The sequence below is a fragment of the Emydura macquarii genome, unplaced genomic scaffold, assembly GCF_026122565.2.
Source record: "Emydura macquarii macquarii isolate MOO-44397 ecotype Brisbane River unplaced genomic scaffold, CSIRO-AGI_Emac_v2 contig_1253, whole genome shotgun sequence".
NCBI classification, from domain to species: domain Eukaryota; kingdom Metazoa; phylum Chordata; order Testudines; family Chelidae; genus Emydura; species Emydura macquarii.
In genome coordinates, this window is record NW_027131390.1 from 72,766,597 (window position 1) to 72,784,226 (window position 17,630).

The 17,630-nt window shown below is 41.3% G+C and overlaps 1 long non-coding RNA gene across 1 annotated transcript in view; it reads left to right on the forward strand.

The window, feature by feature from the left end:
- LOC137154160 (uncharacterized) overlaps positions 1-17,406 on the forward strand; it is a 194,685-nt gene extending 177,279 nt beyond the window's left edge. Inside the window, exon 3 of the long non-coding RNA XR_010920116.1 lies at positions 17,270-17,406. This is a non-coding gene — a long non-coding RNA (uncharacterized lncRNA). The remainder of the gene's footprint in view (positions 1-17,269) is intronic.
- The last annotated feature ends 224 nt before the right edge of the window (positions 17,407-17,630 follow it).

The window sequence follows — 17,630 nt, forward strand, 5'->3', positions numbered from 1 at the left end:
CACTCACGATTATTTCCAACTCTTTTTAGAAATAAATGTTTTAGAAATACAGTTTAAACCACTGAGGTTCTTTTCATTCAGTTCATAATCTTTTTATTACCAGCATGCAGCACCATCTATGTGTAGCAGCAGTCCTCCGACACTACCATGAGAATCACTAGTGATGTTCTGTAAATGCCAGCCAAAAATCTATCTGCAAGAACATCTGCTCAACAGTGCAAAACTGATGTAATTACCAACCATCATCTTTTATCCTCCTGCTGGGGCAACTGCTTTAAAGCATGACTTTTTGTCCTGAGCTAACAAGATCCAAAAACTAGCTCTTATGTACAAAACCTGCCACAGAAAACAACATACTTTCAGCACAAATTATAACAGTCTCTCTCAACTACAATAGGTAACAAATATCTAATTGACAGGGGTCTTGTGGAATTATTTTAAATTTTCTGTGTTTCTATTTGCTTCCTTTGGTTTTTTGTTCCTCCAAACCCAATATAAAGTGTTCATAGACAAAATATAATTTAAAAATTTTTTTTATAGTGCTGCTATAAAATAATTCTGTTTAAAGGTGTATTTGTTTAAAAAAATATTTTAATTAAATGATTGAAAGACTGTTCCCAGATGCTCAAAATTGACCATTATTAAATTAAAAGATTTTCCTCTAAAGATGTACGCCCACATACTGCATATGTTCATGCATTGTGTAGGCCAATTCTGCTTCATGAGTCACACACAGGTATTCCTCATTGAAGTAAATGAACTCCTTGTGTTAAGATGAGCAAGGTTTGTGGGGTGGGTATATACACAGGTGCCACATACTGGGATGTAGAAGAGCTATTACATACATATTATCATCCTTACCCAAATGACCAAATCCTGTTCATACAAGCAATGTACACACAAACACATACAACAATGTTGCCAATACTCATGAGTTTATTGTGAGTCACACAATAATTGATGATTCTGAGCCCAAGCTCATGGACATGTGGGATTAGAGAGAATCACAGATTTCATTAAAAAAAAAATAAGGTGCTAGGACTCATGGCTGCAGAGAAATTCTTGAAAATGTGACCTGAGTGTAGCTGAATGGCGCATAAACAAAAGGCATATAAAAAGAATCCTACATTTATTATGTTTTTAAAATCTCATGATTTTAAGCCATTTTTATGATTCGTTTGGGCCTGATTCATGGTATTTGAACATTTGGGGCTTTCAAGACTGCACCACCTCTGTGGGTTTGTTTCGGGCAGTTTTTCCCAAGAGAGGACTTGGGTAAAAACAGTTCACACAAAATAGTGACTTCAAAAACTGCTTCTCAACGTCTTCTAAGTGGAACTCTGGGTTTTGTCTCCGACTACCACAGGAGTACAAGCCCACTTCTTCAGAACACAGCCTGTGAAGGCTGGAAAAGGGCTCTGGAGATTCTGAGAGTAATCAAAACTCCAAAGACTTGTCCCTGAAGGACAAGGGGAGAAGAGGCAGCCTTAAGTTGAGGGAGTCTTACAGGATAATGCAAGGGGGAGGGAGACGGAGTCTCAGCAAGAACTCCTCTTCTGAACTCATCCTCTACAAACTCCAGGCTGAATGATCCAGCTGTTAAGACCCCGGGGAAAATTGCAAGGCAGAGGGACTGATCCTGCCTTCTTCAGAACATACTTGGCCAAGTGACACACCCATCAGCAATGAAGTTTGCTCCTCCTGTCACTCTGAAATTACTTGCATACGCAGAGCTGCTGGCAGCCAGGATTCCCCTTCTCAGCTTTCTTTTTAAAAAAATGAACCAAGTTTCTAGCACTCATAGCAGCAGACTAAAGCTTGAAAATGTGACTTGAATGTAACCTAATAACCAGATGGCAAATCTAGAGAACACAGCGTTTGTTAGTATTTAAAATCTCATGATTGAAAGGTGTGGTGGCTCATGATTTTTGAATGGTTGGGGTTGGCAATATTTGCCTTCAGCTATTCCTCCAAGCTATTAGCAATTACTCCCCAAATCCTGAAGAGATAGCCAATGCTTCCTCCTCTCTCCCTTTCTCACTGCCCCTCATCTCCTCTGGACTATTAGTAGAACACTGTGGGGCAAGGCATTGGGAGGACTAGATATTAAGCATTGCTATTTTCTGACCCTGAACATCAGCATGTCCCATCCCTTGGAAGGGGCTATAACGTAAGGGAGACAGGACCAAAGTGGTTACAAAGAAGTCTAAGGAGAGACGGGTTGAGGGGAGGATTGCCCCCATTGCAGGAAGATGGCAGTGGAATGTGGAGATGGGTCCAGAGAGGTGATTGTGGCCAGAAAAAGAAAGAATGGTGAAGACAACAGGAGCTGGGAGAGATAATGGGACTGCAGGAGAGGGAAGGGAAGAAAACACTGCAGGTAGACATGGGGGAAGGATGGCGTTGTGGTTATTCCCGGGTTTCACTCCCGGTCCATCCACTGATGCGCTATGTAACCTTGGGAAAGCCGTGTCACCTCCTTGAGCCTCAGTTAACTGCCCTGCACCGTCATTCAGGTTTCACATCAGAATGACATGAGGACCCAGAATCTGTTCTCAGCTTACATACAGCAACAGAGAAACGTTGCCAATCAAAATCAAATCAGACTAGTGTTTAATTATACTTAAAGGGTCATTCATGTTTAACATACAATTTGAAAACGTATATGATTGTGGTTGTAGAAATGTTTTTATGTAAAGTGGATAAAAATATTTGCAATTTCTCAGCCAAAATCAAGGCAGCACATGGCTCATTGTTTGCCAGAAAATTCACAACCAGCACGCTAAATATGGGGGCCTGGAGCCCCCATTAGACAGTCTATCCTTTTGCAGAAAAGCACATAAGCATGTACTTAATTTTAAACACATACTTAATTTAAGTCCCATTGACTTAAGCACATAGTTAACTTTTAAGCACATGCTAAGTGCTTTTCTGAATTAGCATGAGCTTAATTGCTTTGGTGTCTGCCTCAACATTGGTCACTTCCAAACCCTGCAGAGATTCCACGGTACAAGTTTTCTGCACAGCTGGAGCCACATAGAGCTGTCTAGAATGGTCCTTTTCATGCCCTTTCAGCACCTGACTGAGCAGTGGCCCCTACCTACTGTGGAGATCATTTATTATTTCTGTGTAGAGTGACTGCATGTGGCTGCTTCTGACGAGAACAAAGGCACACATAAATATATACTCCACTTTGGGTGGGGTTTGCACACTCCATCCAATATTCTCTGATGGTATAAATTAGCTTAACTCCACTGAAGTAGGAAGAGCTATGCTGATTTACACCAGCTGACAATCTGGCTCTGAGCTGGAATTTGGCCCACGTGTAGACTGAACTACATGCTTATGAAGAACTCTTTTGTGGCACCTATTAACTTCTTCACGTTAGTACCCTATGCTTTTTGTTGAACCTGTGGATATTCTTATTTCTTTGAACAGTCTCTTCCATCTCTACTTTCTATGCTTTATCATCTGAGGAAAGATGCAGTTGCAATGACAGAACTCAGACTTATTATGTTGTGACTAATACTGCATACAGCACAGTACTTCTGGAAGGAAATCTCCAGACATTGGTGCTTTGTATACATGATAAACAAGGGGAACCTGCTTAGCATTTTAGATAACTTATTGTAAACTCTGATTCATGGGAGCTACTGCTGGCTGTTCTCTTGTGCCAGGATTCACTACACATAATAGGTTGCCTAATACCTTTGAGACCTCTTACAAGACGTGTTAAAGAGCTTTAAAAGGGCAGTATATGGGTTAGGCATATTTTTGGTAAGCTCTTTGGAACAATTGTGTTACAATTTGAATGAAGAAACAGAAGGAAAATATAGTGATTAAACATTTGTCCTTTCCGATTTCACTTATTGGGTAATGAATCCGCCACTAATCATCAAAGAGAGTATATTTTGATGAGTTTTTCTGACTGTTGGTTAAATTAGGATTAGAATGACCTTGGGTAGTCATTTACACAGGCCCAAAGTGTATGTCAAATAGGCAGAAAACTCTACCAATCAGAATGATGGGATTTTAAATCCATTTAGCACTCATTCTGCACAGGGTTTAATGACAACACAAGGCATAAGGTCATGGAGAATCAGTCTACAGGTACCAGTATGTACTTTATACAGTGTGCAACCCAGATATCAAACAATGGCCTGAGTTCTCAGTGGTAAATTAGCATACCTGACTTACACCATCTGCAGATGACCCAATGGGTAACATTTTCAAATAGTCTAAATCAGTGGCTTCTAACCTTTCAAGACTACTGTACCCCTTTCAGGAGTCTGATTTGTCTTGCATGCCTCAAGTTTCACCTCACTTAAAAACTAATTGCTTACAAAATCAGACTTAAAAATACAAACATGTCACAGCACACTATTACTGGAAAATTGCTTACTTTCTCATTTTTGCCATATAATTATAAAATAAATCTATTGGAATATAAATATTATACTTATATTTCAGTGTATAGTATATACAGCTGTATTATAAACAAGTCATTGTCTGTATCAAATTTTAGTTTGTACTGACTTCACTAGTGCTTTTCATGTAGACTGTTGTAAAAGTAGGCAAATATCTAGATGAGTTGATGTACCTCCTGAAAGATCTCTATGTATCCCTGGCTGAGAACCACTGGTCTAAGTGACTAAGGAGCCCAAATCCCATTGACATTAATTGGACATGGGTCATTAAGACACTTCTGAAACTTCTACCCAACATCTTTGGGAAATTTGGTTCATGGCCCTTTTCTCATATCTTCACCGTTTCTTGGATTTAGTTTTATTGTCATACAAGCATTTTTCTGCAATTGTAGCTTTACTCTGTCTGATCATGTTACATACCTCTGTGCAAATAAGGGCTTTAAGCTATCTATTTGTGCTGTTGCTCTCATAAATAAATAACTTCTGTCACATTTCCTCAGTCCCCAAGTCTTCTTTTTCCTTCATATGGCTTGGGTAGGTAGCAATGATTACAAATGTATATCTAGATCTGCTAGCCAGCACTTTGTTGCAGCCGTGAGCTGGTGAATGTCCTTCAGGCCCCCAGCAAAAGAATGAAGGGGACACTCAGACATGATGTGCTCCATCATTTGTGACTGGCGAACACAGTTACATACAGATGTTTGCCTCATTTTCCATTTAAAGAGGGTTTGTCCACATCTTCCATGAGATGTCCTGATGCGATTCAATCTGCATCACTTTTTCTGACATAAATCAAAACCCAGTAGTTCCTCGGCAGGGTCAAAGATGAGCTGTTTGTTTTGAGCGGTTGAAACGTTCCATGTGGCTCTCCATTGCACCTCAGCGTCAAAGTTGAGTGTAAGGATCTTGATGCAGTTCCATAGACAGTTGTGGGATTTTAATCTTGTCTTTGGCGGGTTCTGCAGGTCATCGTGCAATGGAATCCTCACATTTGCATTGACATGATTAAGAAAGCAAAATGTCTGGGCGTGTCTTCTGGTCTGTGGAGGCTGTGTGCGCGAAAGGACTGGGAGCCAGTCAACTGGGGTCAATTTAAGCATCCCTGACACTATGCATATGACTTATTGAGTTAAGTATCAAGGAGTTTAGTGTGACTGCTGTGAGGCCACACTGGTGCACAGTATTCAGCCACAGAATGTACCAAAGCAGTTGTTGCTTTTCGTAGGGCCTGTGAAATGGAGTTCCCATGATGTTCCAGCCAGTTTCCTAATAAGCGTGACATGAGACCTGACCTTATCACGGATGTTCTCGAGGTTTTGTCAGGTCAAACTCTGGTCCAGTGTAATGCCGAGATACTTTGGGTTAGCAGCTGACGCTCTCCCCGCAGAATTGCACTCTCCCTGAGTTTGGTATTAGCCATTTTATTGTTCAGATGGAAAATGGTCACAATGGATTTTTTTTTGGTTAGGCCTAAATTTCCAGCACTGGAAATAATCAGCCATTAAATTAAGATCTTGGATTAGGGTGCAGCTGACGGTATGGAGGTTTGTGTGCTGAGCAGCTAGGGCAATGTCATCCACATACAAGAATTTCCTCACCTCTGTTGTTGGTATTTCTGTTTAAAAGTATCAGGGCAAGGACAGAGCCCTGAGAGATGCCCAAGTTAAGAGTTCTTAGTCTGCTGAGCTGGCCATTAAGGTGTACCTTAAAGCGGTGGTCCACAGTCATCGCTACTAAGAGATGGATCATTCACTGGCAGTGAATGACGCGGGAGATCTTAAGGAGGAGGCCCTGGCTTCAGAAGTCCTCTAGTAAGCTACTATTAAACTCTAGATGCTTCCCTTTCAGTTCCTTGACTATAGTACAGTATTGTCCATTTTTAAAATAAATAGTTCTGAGTATTTCTTGATACTATGTATTTTTGACACGATGGAGAAAAATTACTGTAAACTGTAAAATTACCTCAAAGTGCTCCTGCTGATGTGATCAGTTATTTGACCAGTGACCCACATATCACACACCTTTTACTCTTTCAAGGTCATGAATAAAGCTATAAAAATACCCCTTATGGAGTACACTAGTAAAGGAATTCTGAGCCTGCTCCTATCATTGGTTGCCTGCCAGTACAGTGACATCAGGATCACGATTCTGTGCTGTGTTCTTTTCCTGGAGTGTGGGTAGCAGTTGGGTGACTTGGTTTATATTTAATTTCAAGACCAAAACTGTGGGAAATTTGTCACTTGAGATGACATATTGAAGAGGGAGCCACTTCTACACTGGCTTATTTCTACTTGCTTCCCTGAAGTTACTCCTAATTTACACCAATGTAGGTGAGATCAGAACCAGCTCTCACACACACACACACACACTCACACCCACCCACCCACCCACCCCCCTTCAGTCTTTCCTTTTGGCAGTGAACTAAAGGCGCCTCATGCGGCAGGGAGTATATGTTAGCTTTTCATGTAGAGTGTCAAAGCCAGTGTGGTGACCTAGATGAGGTTTTGTCTGCTGCTAGTACTTCTGATTTAGTAGATTTTTATGACAGACTTTGAATATTTTACATCTTCCTTGCAGTCCTGGTGGTTGGGAGATTTCTCAGACATACCCTTTTCTTTTAGGGCACTTTGTTCATCTAGTCCTATACCTAGTTCCATCAGAAAGGTCAATAGACTTTGGGCCAGATTCTGATCTTGGTTACATGGGTGTAAATCTAGCAGAACACCAGTGAAGCTCATCGTATTGCAGGGATTTACACCCATGTAACTGAGTATAAGATTTGATCACCCAGTCTCTATTCTTTTTTTTTTTTTTTTTTTTTTTTTTTTTTTTAATTGTTCACTTTTTTATGACCCCAACACACTCTTCTTCATAGTGGGCAGAATCATGATAGTGTCATGTGCTATTCCTCCCAGGTTGCCATTCATCCAGTTAGGGACTAGAGCTCCTTAATTTGATAGGCGATATGTAGTTCATAGGCATAGGCTTGCTTTGTGCTTTCAGGCTAGAGCACCAATAGCTAAGTGAAGGATGAAATAATAAACCCACATGGATTCATACTGCAAGAATGTGAATCCATGGATAATCCCCTACAAATGTATACGTCAGTGCTCCATTGCCCATGGTCTTTAAACTCTAAACACGTGTTTTCTACTATTGCACTGAAATCTGAAGCTAAGTGTCTGTTTCACTCAACTCACTGCTGTTATTGGCTCCATTGTAAAACTCAGGGATACACCTTGGGAGAAAGGCTACACTTCCACTCAGTCTTAATGCTTTTCTGTGACCTTGGTTAAATGCACTATTACAAACTACACCTTCAGTGTCCCCCAGGGATGCATGTTGCCCTAGACAGGCAGGAATAAGACAGGAGAGTGTCTGCCCTCCCAGTCCCCTCCACAGAGGATTTATAGAGCAGGCTTTGCCCACTTCAGGGAGCAGACTTCACCATCTTAAAGCGTGGTGGAACTTGCACAGTCTCCCTGTCCATTCAGGGCCTGATCTAAAGCACAACTAAAGGACTTCCATTGACTTCAGTGGGCTTTGATTCAAGCCCTGAGAACCCAGAGGAAGATTGTGGCTTCCTAAGAAAAATGTCCCCAGACTCTGCGCTACCCCAGTTGTAGGGCTCTGTGCAGTTTGCACAACCCACTATAGTGGTTGGTGGAATTTATCCTGGATGTTTCCCTGCATTCAGTACATCTGCATCAAATGCTGGTGCTGTTGCTCTCACCAGTATCCCCAGCTCCACAGGTGTCATTTGGTTTTGGAACTAGGAGTGCTCAGTGTTTTTCAGAGCACCTAAGTAGCTACCCTAGACCACTCCTAACACAGAGTACAGTATTTCTATTTTATTTAAAATGCAGAGCTGGTTTCCACAGTGCTTTTAACATTCTAACATATGCATAACATTTTTACAGCGCTCTTGCTTCCTCAGAATTAAAACCAAACCATTTTCAAGAAACAAAAAAGGCATGCAACTCTCCTGCTTTGCTTTAATTTTAGGCTTACACACTTCTGCTGTGTGTGAATGATGTCAGTATACATAGAAAAGAAACCTCCAAGAACAAAACTTTAGAGCATTTTATTCTCGTCCTGTGCTCACGCTGCCTGCTCTGTCAGGCCCAGGTTGCAGATATGAAGACAGAGAGAGCCAAAGGGTAAACCTGTAGCCTGGGCTCCATGAACAACTCTGCCTGTGCAGGCAAAGACAAGGAAAATGGCTGAGGAAGGCCTGGGGGAGCAGCTCAGCAAAATTCCATGCCATTGCCTCAGAAAGATATAGCTTGTGCTGCCCCTGAGTATCTGCTTCTGGACACTAGCGCAGGGGAAAATGGAGCCTTAGATATGTCCTCGGGGCTGCTGGATGCTCCTGTCTGGCTCCTGAATGTGTGCAATCAGGGTAGAAGGACCCTCCAAACCCTTCCACACTTAATGCCCCCATGCAGGTCATGCCAGAAGTTCACCCTACCCATAACATTTCTATAACGTTTTTTTAATTGATCAGGGTTGTGGAGGAGGGAATGCCCCTTACTCATTGTTCAGTTGGGGGATCTCCCCACACTCCATTTTTGCCCTCTCTCGATTTTTCTCTTTCAGTTTCCCATCCTACACTTAGACACATACTATCAATCCAAATCCATCCGTAAAATGAGTTTGTGATATAGGCCCAACACCACTTTAGAGTGCACTAGGCCTAGCATAACAGAAATTCCCAAGGTGCTGGAAAGTCAAACAATGGAGATTCCATCTGACAGAAGTCGGCAAAGGGGTGAGAGGGAAGTATGTTGTTAAGGATGTAGGGACACTGCCAGTATGTTCCCATCGCCACACAAATCCAAATGGGCAAAAATCAGTGGATGAAGTAAGCAACAAGCCACATTCACAACACCCCCTCCAGAAATACCTGGGGGTTGTGGACCAGTTACGAGAATGGCTGCTGTGGAGCACATGCTGGAGCTGCAGATTCCTTCTCATTGCCCTTCTTTGTTAGCATGTTTTATTGCAGCAAAGCCATTTTACTGAGGCTTTTATCAGTGTGACATGACTGAGCCCCTTGTCAACTTGTCCTAGATGTTATTTTTGGAATAAATAACTCAATTGGTATATGAAGTAATTTAAATACTCCACCATTTTACTGATATTAGCTTCAGAGTTTGTTTTTAATTTCATACATAAACTCCTTCCCATGGCAAACGGTTGAACTTCAGGATCACCAAGAAGAGTGTGTAATAGACAAATATCAGAAACATTGAATGTTTGCCTACCAAGCCTTCATCAGAGGGTTGCACATGATCAACTGGAATCAAATAAAAGCCAAGTTGAACCTTTGTTCAAAACTAAGCTCATGGAGCCTGATCCTTTGTTAAGGTTCAGAAGAGTTTGGTTAACTATTTTGTTGATACATTAAAATATTTCAGGTACCAATTTACTTCTTAGTTAATAATTAGTTGATGGTTTTTAACGTGCTTTGATAATATATGGTGCTAAAAATGCTTCTTATTATAATTATTTATTATTAGTTTAAACCTCTGGAAGAAGAAATATCATGGGAAAGCTGCTTTTTGCACATGTCCACATGTCTGAATGCAGGAATTACTTGAAATCTTGCAATAAAATCTGTTCTTATGAGATTTTCAGACCAAAGATGATGGGACACATTACTTATTAATCTCTAGATTCTTAGCCAAAAAAAATCAGAAGTGCTGTAGTTTCTGAGGTTTGCTCATCACTAATTTGGGGAAAAAATGTGTTGCTCAAAATTATGCAGGTAAGTGTATACATGCGCACATACACGTGATCAAAATCGATATACAGATTAGATTTATAGAGTACAATTCAATAATTGTTTACAGTGCAGTAAAAGCACTTGTTAAATCTCATGCAAAACCATACATTTTGGTTTTAATTATGAACATGTTTAATTAATAAAATCCAAGTATGAACTGGATTATTTAACACAGCATAAAAACTTTTTCCATAGTCCTTGATGTTTTCTCTATATTTTTGCTAGTCTTCTAAATTATTAACACTTAATATAATTCCAATTTATTTACTCTTGTTCTTTCAGAAAGCCTGTGAGCAGATCCATCCCCAAAGGCTCTTAAACAAACTAAACGGTCATGGAATGAAATAGTTAAGTCCAAAGCTGACTACAAAGAGTTACAAAGGGATCTCACTAAATTGGGTGACAAAATGGCAGATGAAACTCAATGTTGATAAATGCAAAGTAATGCACATTGGAAAAAATAATCCCAACTATACATACAAAATGATGAGGTGCAAATTAGTTGTTGCCATTCAAGAAAGAGACCGTGGGGACATTGTGGATAGTTCTCTGAACACATTCACCCAGTGTGCAGTGACACTCAAAAAGTTACCAGAATGTTAGGAAACATTAGGAAAGGGATAGATGATAAAACAGGAAAATATCACCATGCCACTATATAAATCCTTGGGGTGCCCACACTTTGAATACTGCATGCAGTTCTGATCACCCCATCTCAACCAAGATATAATAGAATCAGAAAAGATGCAGAGAAGGGTGACAAAAATGATCAAGGGTATGGAACAGCTTCCATATGAGGAGAGATTCAAAAGACTGAGACTGTCCAATTTAGAAAAGAGGTGACTCTGAGGGGAGATGACAGAAGTCTATAAAATCATGAAAGAGGTGCAGAAAGTGAATAGGGAAGTGTTACTTACCCCTTCGCATAAAACAAGAACTAGGGGTCACCTGGTGAAATTAATAGGCAGCAGGTTTAAAACAAACAAAAGGAAAGACTTCTTCACATAGTGCACAGTTAACCTGTGGCACCTGTTGCTGTAGGATGTTGTGAAGGCCAAAAGTTTAAGTGGGTTAAAAAAAATTAGATACATTCATAAAGGATAGGCCCATCAATGGCTATGAGACAAGATGGTCAGGGACATAACCCCATGCTCTGGGTGTCCCTAAATCTCTGACTGCCAGAAGCTGGATGGACCACTCAAAATTGCCTTGTTTGTTCATTCCCACTGAAGCATCTGGCACTGGCCATTGCCGGAGGACAGGATACAGGACTAGATGAGAACCATTCATCTGACCTAGTATAGCCATTCTTATATTCTTATTATGTACTTTCTTTCACCATTGTAAGAGCTGTATATTGCCTACTTGTTTCACTCTGTTCATCCTGGATTGTCAGAAAGGGCAACTTAAAGGTTGGAAAAGTTAACTTATTTTTGTTGCTATGAGTTTGGGAAATTTTTTTGTTTGTCTGGGTTTTTTGTTTGCCATGGTTTTGCTTTTTTTATTTTTTCATGAAGAAACTAAACATAAAAATGATTCTTTTCCTCTCCTAATTGGAAAAGGATCCTAGTGGCCTGTTTACTTGAAAGCTGCTGTCTTGGGTGTTATATTGTTCCTGGTTGTGAAGAGAGAGAGCCAAATTTAGACCAAACATAAACAGGTGTAAAGTAACTTTTTGATGATTTAAATGGTATTTCTCTTACTTACACCAGGTGTAGATTTGACCTTCCTATTTGACATGTACTGATGGTGCATATGATTTAGGAATCATTTATTTTTTGTTGATAAAAGGTTGTTTTTTCCCCATATGAGGTATCAAGGACACAATTGCTGCATAAGTATTTAACACTGAGATCATTCAGTATATTCCTAAAACTCAGATTGAAATAAAAGAGAAACAGTTCTTCTCCTTTGTGACAATTAGCTCACCCTTTGAAAACATTATACCCATTCCTAATTTCAGTCCTTCCACCGACAGTCACTAAAGAATACCCTAGTAATTTGATATTTGTCAGGCCTCCACATGTGTCTGTGTAATTTAAGTGTATTGTGCAAGACAAAATGTTACCGTGTGGACAAAAAAAATGTGACTGTTGGTGTATTTGAAAATTAACATGCTGGCTAAGTGAACAATCAATGTGCTACCGACCACCTGTGGCAGGGCATCTGCCCTGCACTGGCTAGAAAGGGGTCAAGAGGACCCTTGGAGAAGCAGCCAATGGGAAGGAGCTGTGGGATAGCCAATCAGGGCCTGGGAGCCCAGTATAAAAGGGAGCTGCAGAGCAGAACAGGGGCAGTCAATCCCAGGAACTCGGGGAGGAAAGGCTGACTGCCCTGCAGGCGAAAGGAGGTCAGCACCCAGGTCAGAGCAGTGGTGATTGCTGGAGCTCAGCAGAGCAGATGCCCTGATACAAGGGTGGAAGAGGTACTGGGGCTGTGGGGAAGTGGCCCAGGGAAGGCTGTCGAGGAGTTGGGGGAGAGGCAGTGAAAGCTGGCTGCACATAGGGTCCCTGGGCTGGGATCCGGAGTAGTGGGTGGCCCCGGGTCTCCCAGACCACTGTTGCAGTGGTGGTAGACTGCAGCAGCCACTGAAATAAGTGGCGGAACCAGGACTGCAGAATCCCCCGGAAGGCGCAGGGGGGGGACACACACTGATTGTGGCTTGGCCAGAGGGCTGGGTCAGGAAGAGGATGCGGTGGGTCCTGATGGCAGCGAGAAGGGCTACCATTGAGCCCCAAGGAAATGTGATGGAGCACACCCATGGCCGTGGGCACCTGCTTGAGCTATTCCCCAGATCACCAGCAGGAGGCACCAGTCCTGCGGTGAGTGCTGCGAGTTGGTCACACCACCCAATAATTCAATACATGGGCTTGTTTCTCATGTAACTGAGCTCCTTTGACATCACTCTAGCAGACTAAAACAGCCTGAATGTGCGCCTACTAGAGCCATTTAAAGGGATCCTCTTGTAAATGAAAATGAGGCTCTATAATATTTTTAGTGACCTGTTTTTATATTGTGCTCTGCAGGCAAGCTAAAAATTGTGTTCCCTAGCAATTGTGCCACTGTGCTACTCTGCAGCATAAAGAACAACTGGATAGCTAGTTTTCTATTTTATTAACAGATTTGAAGGTCAGAGCATCAAAATGGTAATTTCAATCAGAGCCAGTCTAGTGGCTCAACAGACTAATGGAGGTGTAGGTTTAGATCTTAATACACTCAAGAAACTGTGATCTAATTCTAAGTACTGCTGGTTGGGTCAGATTGGTTGAGTCAAATCTCTGTGCACCAACCCATCAGGTCACTCCTGAGAGGTTTCCTCCTGCATAGGAGGCAGAAAATAGAACACAAACAAACAAACAAAAAGAATCTGAGACCTTGCATTGCTGAACAAGCACAAAACAGTGCAGTCAGGGTTAGCACTGTCACGACTTTGTGGAAGATATCTGCTACTGTGCTTTAATGTAATCTCATCAGACATACTAAATTCACTGCTGAAGCCATTGCAGATACCATCAAGTACCAGACAAAGGTGTTCCCTAAAAAGGGATGGGAGTATACAGCAGAGACCAAAAAGAGATGAACGGATTGTAATTTCTCGTTGTCCTCTGATTTATTCTCACAAAGTCAAACATTACAGTGCAGATTGCAGTAAAAGCCACCTTATGGATGCACTGCCTTTTCCACAAAAAAACTGTGCAATCCTGAATAGTTTTTGAGAGAGAGAGAGAGGCTAGTAATTACTTAAATTTATGCAAGTTTATGCGCCAAATTAAGAATTTATTTTAACATTATACATATATATATTCCTTAACTATTAATTGCTTTATAAGCACTTTAAGAGCCTATAGTATACTCAGATCAGTTACTGAAGCTTTATTAATATTGGGCCAGAACAAACAATCCTTACTCAGGCCCAAATTTTGCTCTCCATCACACTGGTGTAAATTTGGATAAACTATTGAAATCATTGGATGTATTCTCCCATTTACCAGTGTAAATGAGACAAGAACTGAAAGCAGTAGGGTTACTCCATCCCAGTGGACAGAAGAATTTGATCTTCTGTTTTTACTCAGGCAAAACTTCCATGTAAGTCAATGGGAGATTTGCTAAAGATGGTGTATAAACTGAGCAAGGAATAGAAGATGTGGCCAAATGACAGTCCTGATGATCCCCTTCCCTCGTGATAAAACCTAGGGGATAAAACTAAATTGGACAAAATGTCTGCAAGGTTCTCCTGGAGGAAATTTGTCCCCAGTCATTCCATACAGCAGATTTGGGGGTGGGAGGGTGTTCCCTTCAGAACAAGGCATCAGACTCACCACAAACTCTATGGAGCACCTGGAATCTATACAGAGTCCAGTCCCCTTGGCCATCTGTGTAGAGGCATTCTTCTTCTGAGCCAGCTCTGAGGCTCCCTTAGATTCATTCTTGTTCTGTAGCAGCCCTGGTCTGATGGAATCTGTTGAACAGATTCCAATAGTCTGTGGGTCTCTAGTACAGAAAGATAATACAACCTAGAGCTGCATTATCTTTCCATGCTTAGTTTCATTGGGCAGGGTACCTCCCTTCATCCTGTCTACACCTCTGGTGTACCCCTTCTCCCATTATCTCTCCCCTCCTTCTCCATGCAGTCCAGTGTTTCTGCTGCAGAAGCAACTGAACATCTGTTCTATACAGGCAGAGTGTGATCTATGTGCAGAGGGTCCCCTACATCAGGGCCAGATGAAAGCATGGACACTACAGGCCCTTGCCCTGGGCTTGTGTAATAACACCAGATTCTCAGCTTCAGTTTAAAAACAAAAGCAAGTTTCTAGCCCTAACAGTTGCAAAGAAAAATTTGAAAACTTTACCAGAATCTTTCTGGCAGGCGTGATGTCTGCCTGAGTCTGCAAACAGCCTGTAACAGTAGCTCTCAGAGCTGTTAACTGCCACATGCCTCACTATATGGTGCTAACTCCAGGATCCACTGCTCAGAGGACCCTACCAACCACACTCCAAGAGAGGATTCTACGTGTGGCAGAAAGAGAAGATGCAGCAGGCCTGGCTCACCCACCAAAGTAACTGCACCCTGGCTGCTGCCCACTCTTGGTGGAGGTTGGGGGCAGAGCCATTGGGGTGGAGCCAGGGAGACTCAATCATGGTGTGCCTAAAACCCTGGATTGTTCTGATATAATCCTGCCCTTTATGCACAGATCAGGGCAGCCCGATTGAGCCTATAATGGCAGCAAATAATATTCTGTTGTATTTTAACAGCACCTGTAAATATAGAGCACCTTTGTCAGGCTATGGGTATCGGTAGCAGGAAAAAACAAACGGCTGAGGCTTTAGTCCAGCAAAGCCTTTCATGTGTATCTCACATCAATAGTAACGCTGAAGATAATGGGGCTAAGTTATGCATGTGTATAAGTGTGTTGCTGGATGGGGTTGTTTTTTTGTAAAAAAGGTGAGGTACTTCGGCTAGGCAGAGAGAAATTAAAATAAGCCACTAGAAAGAAATATGTTGATGAAATGTGAGCAAAAGATGACAAAAGGCATGGAACTCTTCCAAATGCAGAGAACACGGCTCCCTCCCAGTGCAAACTTGCAGCACATGAGACAGGTAAAATGGCCTCTGCCACTTTGGACATACACCTGTTTCCTACTTATGCACAGTGACAGATTTGTATCCCTCAGAATAGGTAGATGCAATCAGCTGGGAAAGGGGTCTGACAGACAGGAAGTGGCAGGGGAGGGAGAATACAAGTGAAATGATACAGGTTAAGTTATTAGTGTCCTGTCTTTTATTTATTTTACTCCCCTGGCAGGGTGTTTCTCCGTAAACATCACCACAAAACTCTCTTATTCCTGTTCAAATCAGTGTTTTATTGAAGGAATTTAAAGAGATGCTAAAACTAGTCTCTGGAAAACATGTTAGAAAACCCCATATGGGCTTCACGTCTTCTTCAAAGCAGACTGAGCACTCCAGGAACTCCTGCACTGTCACCAAGCACAAATCCAAACAGTGCCTTTTAATATTCACATAATTAAAAGGACCAATGAAGATTGATGTTTAAAAGCACTAAAGCTTCACAACAGTAAAAGAGTCAAAGGTAGTCTTTATAAAACAGTGACAGAGCACGAAATACCAAATTAAGCCTGTAGTTCTGGCACAAACCAGCAATATCAGGGCAACGGTAAACACCACATATTGCAAAATGTAGCTTTCTCTTCTTCGGACTAATTAGCAGGGCATCCAGTAGCATCACTATGGTTCTGTCAGCATTTCCACAATAAAACTCTCTTTTCAGGGGTTTATAATGTGGCTGTAAAAATTTGCTTCAGGCTGCAACTTGGCATGCCATGGTTCACCCCAGTAGCAAAGGGTCTGTGTGTGTGTATTTGTGTGTGGATTGCTGATTGTTTTTTAAACACAAAATTTCATTCCAATCAGTTTTCCCAGTTCTTAGAAGACAGTAATGAAATTAATCAGTTTTTAAACTTACTTTTTGTCAGTCTCTTACCAAAAAACGGTTAACTGTTAAATGCACATATATGTAACATAGATATGCAGCTCTCAGACAGGTGAGATGTTTTTTATTTTCAATTAAACTGTCTGAATTATTGATGCTTGGAAAGTAAGGCACTGCACATGCATGTTGACTTTCTTTCACAGGACCTGATCCTGAGTCTTTTAACTAAATAGCAAAACTCCCAAGCAGCCACAAAGCCCTTAGAGGGGCTTGGCACGATTGTGCCTAATATAATATACATGATGCCTCCCCATGCTCCTGGAGAGCACATTCAGCAATGCATTGAGCATGGAAAGGGGGAAAGTGCCTTGGGTCCTCTTTTGCATATAACAGTATTAATGTCAGCCCTTGTTAGGCCTCTATTATAGATCTAACCAAAGGCGGTCTAACAAGGTTCTATGGTACAGATGTGCATATTAATACTTCCATATTATGGATGGACACGATGTATCATGTCAAAGATGTGCTTATTATATCTGCATAAGTTGAAGCCAGTTGAATAGCAGCAGTGCTTTTATTAATGCTTGCAAATGCTTCTCTTTCAGCATATGCCATGATCCAGGCAGGGTGCTCTGAGACTCAGCACACTTATTTCCCTGTACCATGAAAAGCTGCAGCCTGAAGAGAGAAGTGGAAGTGTCTGGAAGGAAATCAGAACGGGCGGTAATAAAACAAATGTCAGTTCCTTCACCTCTTTTTTCTCGATGAGGCTTTCATCATTTTACCATTTATTAACTTTGATTTTTTAATCTCCTTTTTCCTTCTAGTTTAACATTTAAATGAAATTTAATTTTTTACCAAATTGATTATTAAACATATACAGATAAAAAAATCAATCCCAGAAGCCCAGTGCTGCTCTCCCAATAGCAGCCACATAAGAGACAAAACACATAGGGAGAGAAACAT